This window comes from Macrobrachium rosenbergii, chromosome 30 (assembly GCF_040412425.1).
Source record: "Macrobrachium rosenbergii isolate ZJJX-2024 chromosome 30, ASM4041242v1, whole genome shotgun sequence".
In the NCBI taxonomy this organism is placed as follows: Eukaryota; Metazoa; Arthropoda; class Malacostraca; order Decapoda; family Palaemonidae; genus Macrobrachium; species Macrobrachium rosenbergii.
In genome coordinates, this window is record NC_089770.1 from 33337948 (window position 1) to 33344591 (window position 6644).

Sequence of the window (6644 nt, forward strand, 5' to 3'; positions counted from 1 at the left end):
TGACTAAATAAAATTTCATCAAGATATCCTAATGAACGACTGCAGACATTTAACACTAGTCTAAAAAGACCCTGTCCCATCTATTCCCCCTCTTAGTTAAAGAGACCTAGGTATAGAATGATTGGGACCTGGTTAGAACCAATAGTCTTTATTCTGAAATACTTTATAAGCCAGAAGATCTGAGTTTGATATGATTTAATAAACTTCTTCCTCAGCTCTCCAGGAAAGCAGTAACTGCTTACAAGCCTATATATAGGGCAAGTCTCACCTTTGGATTCTACAAGTATCAGTGAAAGGACATTGATTTCAAGAGAAGGCAAACTGTTAAGTTTTTAAATTTGTGTAGTGCGCCGGAACTACACAAATTCAATACATTTACCTCTACGTGTATAAAACCCTACGGGCTATGCTCACCATATTTGACTTACTCTTAATAGAAATATACGGAAATCAATGGAAATTTAACTCCTGATGAATCACATTGGCACGTTACTCGCCAGTTGTAGTAACAGCGAAATAACTGTTATAAGGAAAATAGAGAAGACTCTATACGAGATCAATGCAGCTGATGCAGTGATTTCTTTCAATAGTACCTGTCTAAGAGAGGGCCTCTTGCCAATAATAATAATAATAATAATAATAATAATAATAATAATAATAATAATAATAATAATAATAATAATAAAATTCTGTGTCATGTGATGAGGTCAGGGAGTTAATCAACGTCCCCTCACTGAGACAGAATCGTTTTCATTTCCTCTAATTTCACAATGAGCGTTTGGCCTCCCCTCGCAACTGATATATCTGCATTTTCAAAATGATGTCCTGCATTTTGAGAAATCATAGTGACTACTGGTTTGACTGTTGATATTTGCCATTTTTATCAACGTTAAATTTTTTTAAGAAATAGGACGTATGGTAAAAAAAATGTGAATTACTTTACAGTGTGTACAGTCAGGCACTCATTGATCATTCAGTGGATTTTATGATAAACTTTTTTCTTTATTCTTTTTGGAAGAAACTTCACTGCTTAGCTTAGCTTACTGTGTTTAGCACTTGTTTCATCTTATAATAATGACATTGTAATCATGGCTTTTGTCTTTCTTTCTCAACCAACACAACTGGTCATCTAAAATTTATTCTATAGGGAACCATAGCTTCGCTCTAAACTGGGCAAGAGAGAAAGGACGTTTTCGAAAATCATTTTCTGATCCCAAAGGACTTGAGGTACAAACCATCTGGTGATTTTGTTTCCCTTGGACGTGCCCGGCATCGAGAACCTTAAATTCAGGACGAAAGATGGAAAGAAGTTTCCATTCAGAAAACATTTATTAGCACCGTCACCTGTAACTCCGATACATACATACCCAGCTGCCATGAAATTATTATTATTATTATTATTATTATTATTATTATTATTATTATTATTATTATTATTATTATTATTATTATTATTATTATTATTAATAATACCATGAAATTTACTGTAATATGGTCTGCGGATGTTTGACAGACTGAATGCATTTTGAATTTTCGTAGCTACTCTGCATAACGGATATTGTTGGGGGAAAAAAGATAATTTTTGCAGACCTTTGCACCCTTTAGGCTTTGGACGCACTTGTGTGTTAGTTATAATGATCTTTTTATTACAGCGTTCGAACCAATGAAGGCTTTATAATTATAATATCACGGTTGTTCTATTAGTAATAATATTTCTTTAGGACACATGAAATCTTATTCTTTGTAATATATCTTGATATATTGATAGAAATGCAAATTCAACATAAGCTTTACCAGGACTTCTGTCAGTATCTTCAACGGTCCCAGAATATATATATATTTTTATATATATATATATATATATATATATATATATATATATATATATATATTGCATTTCAGCCAATATATAAAGATTTAGTACTCAAGAATAGGACTCAAGTATCCTGCTATAAACTAAAAGTAGTATATCAAGTTATACTTTTGTAGTGACAATCGTATCCAAAAAAAGCACGAAGAATTCGAGAAGTTAAGAGGGCATTGTGGCTATTACAATTACGTATATATCTGGTAAAAAGTGACCAGTAGATTCTGCATATATATTTCACCCTAAAAAGCAATAAAAACGATTGCCCACTTGGCTACGATGGTAAGGATGGGTCTATTCCAGCTCTAATAAATATATCTGAAAACAGCAGGTATATGTATGTAGGAGAGGCAATAGGTTTTTATCCTTCTCGTGGTCAGATCGGCAACGTGACCTCCTAGTGATTATGGTGACGCTGGTTCGTTTCCCGCTACCGGACATCACAACCACTTCAGTTTCTTGCACTTGGATCTTAAGGCTTTGTAGTGACAAGCTTATCCAAAAAAGCGCGAAGAATTCGAGAAGTTAAGAGGGCACTGTCGCTATTACAATTACACACACACACATATATATATATGTATGTATATACTATATATATATATATATATATATATATATATATATATATATATATATATATATATATATATATATATATATATATATATACATATATATATATATATATATATATATATATATATATATATATATATATATATATTTATATATATATGGTTTGTGGCAACATACACATTACTAAGTTGCTTTTTCCGTTTTGCTAAGACTTCTATTTATTGCGCATAAAAACGAGTTATTCTTTTAGTCAGTGCAAATTCGCCGATGGTAATTATGAGTTTTATGTTTTCTGTTGCACCGGATTTTAGACCTGTCGACAGAAATATTACCAAACTGATATTTTAAAATTACTTCAAATGAGGTCATCTGAGATATTATCCATCATTGTCTATCTTTAAGGAAATATTTGCTAACCAGGAACTCGTTGCATTCTAGTAACCTTTGGAAAGATCTCTGGAATGGAATGGAATATAGAATTTAGGACGAAGGCCAAGCGCTGGGACTTATCTGGAGGTCAGTCAGCGTTGAAGGGAAACTGAGAGTAAAAGGTTTGAAGGGTGTAACAGGATGAGGAAAAACTTTTGCAGTTGCACTATGAATCAACTGTTAGGAGAGGGTTGAGGAAAGTAAGATGGAAGAAAGAGAATATGAACGGAGGTACAGTCAAAGGAATGAAAAGGGTTGCAGCTAGGAGTCGAAGGGATGCTGCAAAGAACCTTAAGCAATGCCTACAGTGCGCCACGTGAGCGTGAGATGCACTGACGGCACTACTCCCCTACGGGACGGTGGGGGGGAGGGGGAGTGAGATCTCTGGCAGGTGTTTTAGACAGAGCTCTTAAAATATCAGCCTCTTTCTGTCCATCGCGTGAACATTGCAGACACTTGTAAAGGGGCAAAGAATTGCTGAAGAAAAGAGAAATTATTGCCTTCGCAGTTCCCGTGTTTCTCGTTACCTGAAATGGGCGCTTGTCACGCTGTAACAAACGTGCTACTATATATTCAGCAAACTGTCTTCAACCCCTTAAAGGTAAGTTTAACGGCATATATATATATATATATATATATATATATATATATATATATATATATATATATATATATATATATATATATATATATGTATGTGTGTGTGTGTGTGTGTGTGTGTGTGTGTGTGTGTGTGTATGTATAGCAGGAGAAGATATGGGATAGGAGCCTTCTAAATATACAAGTTTGCTGTTGGTTTTCCAAACCTGAAAAAAATTTGCATCGCAATCCAATTCCTGCAATTAACTTGGTGTGTGAAAACTATCAGATATTCTAAACAGGTGAATGACGACACATCATCTGAAGGTCATTCATTCATATTTACACCTTGACTGAGGTTAAATAAGTAAAAAAAAATAAAGTTAAATATGCTTACGATTATTATAACAGATAAAGAAAGCTACATATATACAGAAGAAGTATTCTAATGACTAGATGACAGATCTGGATCTCAAATCAACGCAAGACAAATAAGGAATAACTCTTTATTATAAAAATAAAAAGTGACTGGTGCCGGCAGAAGGTCATCACAACAGAACCCATTACTATATTCTTCTACCTTTCGCGGAGAAATATGGTTATGTCTCTTCTTCATTTATTTTGGTTTACTATAGAATTTTCGATTATTTAATTTTTCAGTACCTCCTATTATCTTTTTCGATTTAAAGCGTCTAATTTCGACGGGCATTATTTAATGAACATCAATACTTAAAGGTGAAGATGCCTCGGTATGTTTCAAAGGTCATCTTGCACAGGTCAGCAATTATAACGTAGAAACTCTTATCTATGTAATATTTTTATAATTATCTTTAGAGCATTCGCGAGAGAGATGTGTCTTTATCTCTCTCTCTCTCTCTCTCTCTCTCTCTCTCTCTCTCTCTCTCTCTCTCTCTCTCTCTCTCTCTCTCCGTGAATGCCCGAAGAGTAATACAACTGATTGATTGTCTGTTCCAGTGATTAAGCGGACAGAGAGAGAGAGCTCTTTAGCTCTATCTCAGTCAGCTTAATCCTTGGAGAAGGCAATCGATCAGTTGCATTGCACCTGTCTCTTCTGCGAAACAGCAGCATCACTAATGCATCTCTTGTGAACCATCTCATGCTAAAGTCTAATGTCTCTTTGAAATATATAAAATCTTTGCTGATAGTTGTATTCATTTTATAGTTTACAATTCACTTAAAGTTATGTCATGACTCGTGGTTCAAGTTTGATAATTTGAGTTGAGACGAAAGTGATTTATTTCTTACCTGAAACATGACAGACGCAGTTTGTATAAGTATGAACATCCGTTAGCTAACAGGGCATCACCTCATTCTCATGCAAATGCTGGAGATTTAAGCATAATTGTGTAATCCCCTAACGGCCTGTGTACTTAATCTGGAAGGGGAAGCTGTTTGAGAATTATTTCTTAAGTCCATCCTGCAGTGAATTATCTGTGAATGTCAGTATTATTATTATTATTATTATTATTATTATTATTAGTATTATTATTATTATTATTATTATTATTCAGAAGAAGAAGAACCCTATTCATACGGAACAAGCCCACAGGGACCATTGACTTGAAATTCAAGCTTCCAATGAATATTTTCGTGTTCATTTGAATGAATTAACAGAAGGCAAAAGGGAACCCAGTAAGAAGAGATCAGTTATTAGAAAAAAAATCACCAATTGACAAGGTGCACCTGTAGTTGCATACACTCACACGCCTTCAGGCCGGTAAGAAAACAAAACTGAACAAAATGAACAGGACTCAGGAAAACTTTTCCTCTTCATTCTAACAGAGATCTAGAAACGTGGCAGAAATCTGGAATTCTTAAAATGTATTTTGTTTTAGTGGGATTCGATGTTCTGATGCTCCTTTTTTCTGAGGATTAATTTTCTTATGCTTTCTGTTATCAATTTTTTTACTTATGTTTTTACCTGCTTATCAAATTTCTCAACAAGTTATTCTTGAATTTCCGTGAATTATTTTTGATAGGTGGTTACCAGACGGAAGAAAACTTGCGACCAGTTACGATTTCTCATGTGAATCCTTTTTAAAAATGAACACTTAACTCAGCTAAATTGAAAAGCAACTTTACTAAAGGTCTGGAATAAATATGTTTATTCTACGCCTGCAGACACACTCCGTGAGTGTTGCATAGGCGATTATGATTAATTCATGCACATTAGTTAATGTTCGCCGTATTTAACCCCCTTTCAGAATACCTATTTTCTGATGTAATTTCCTGTTTCAGTAACGAAATGCCGAAATACTCGATCCAGATATGAGCATATCTGTATAATCTTGAAGGGTTTACAAGCATTTAGATATTCTGAATTGTAACTTTTTTTTTTTTTTTTTTTTTGCACGAGGTCAAAACGCATCGACTGCTTTTGGAATGAATTACATATTATTTTGCAACGGAAAGTAATGATTTTTTGTGCCATTCTACAAGCCGAGACCGAATTGGTGTCTTTGTGTGTGTGTGTGTGTGCGAGAGAGAGAGAGAGAGAGAGAGAGAGAGAGAGAGAGAGAGAGAGAGAGAGAGAGAGAGAGAGAGAGAGAGAGAGAGAGAGATAATCTAGTAAATATTTATTTTCTTCTGAATTTCCTGGATGTTGCGACCTGTCATCATGTTACGAGTTTTCTTCGGAATTGGACAAGACGTTGCAGTATTGCTTTTCAATTTAGCAACGGCTCGGATCTCTCTCTCTCTCTCTCTCTCTCTCTCTCTCTCTCTCTCAGGAAAGCTTTCACCGTCTCCCTCTGGTAAGCAATTGGAGAAGAGACTAGTCCATTTGCGTTTCTGCTTACCGAAGTGCTTGAGAGCTTTCTTTCCTTGTGCTGGGACGTAAAAGGACCCATAATTCATGTTGTTTTTTTTTCCTTTTATTTTCAACTTCTTTCTGTGTTAGAGATTCGAGCTCATCCGTACGTACACATGAAGATTGCCTCAGAAAAACTTCTTCGAGATCATTAATATTTCGACGACAAATACAAAAACTAAGTGCCTGAACTTATTCTGGTTCTTCCGTGTTTCCAAAGTTTCTCCATTCCTTCTTTATTCCGGTTTTTTCTTTCGTATTTTCTTGGGACTTTTATTTCTGTCGCCGTTAACTGTTCGGTGACTGTCAAAGAGTTTCTCAAACATAAATTGTGCCATTTCCCTCAACTACTGTCTTCATCCT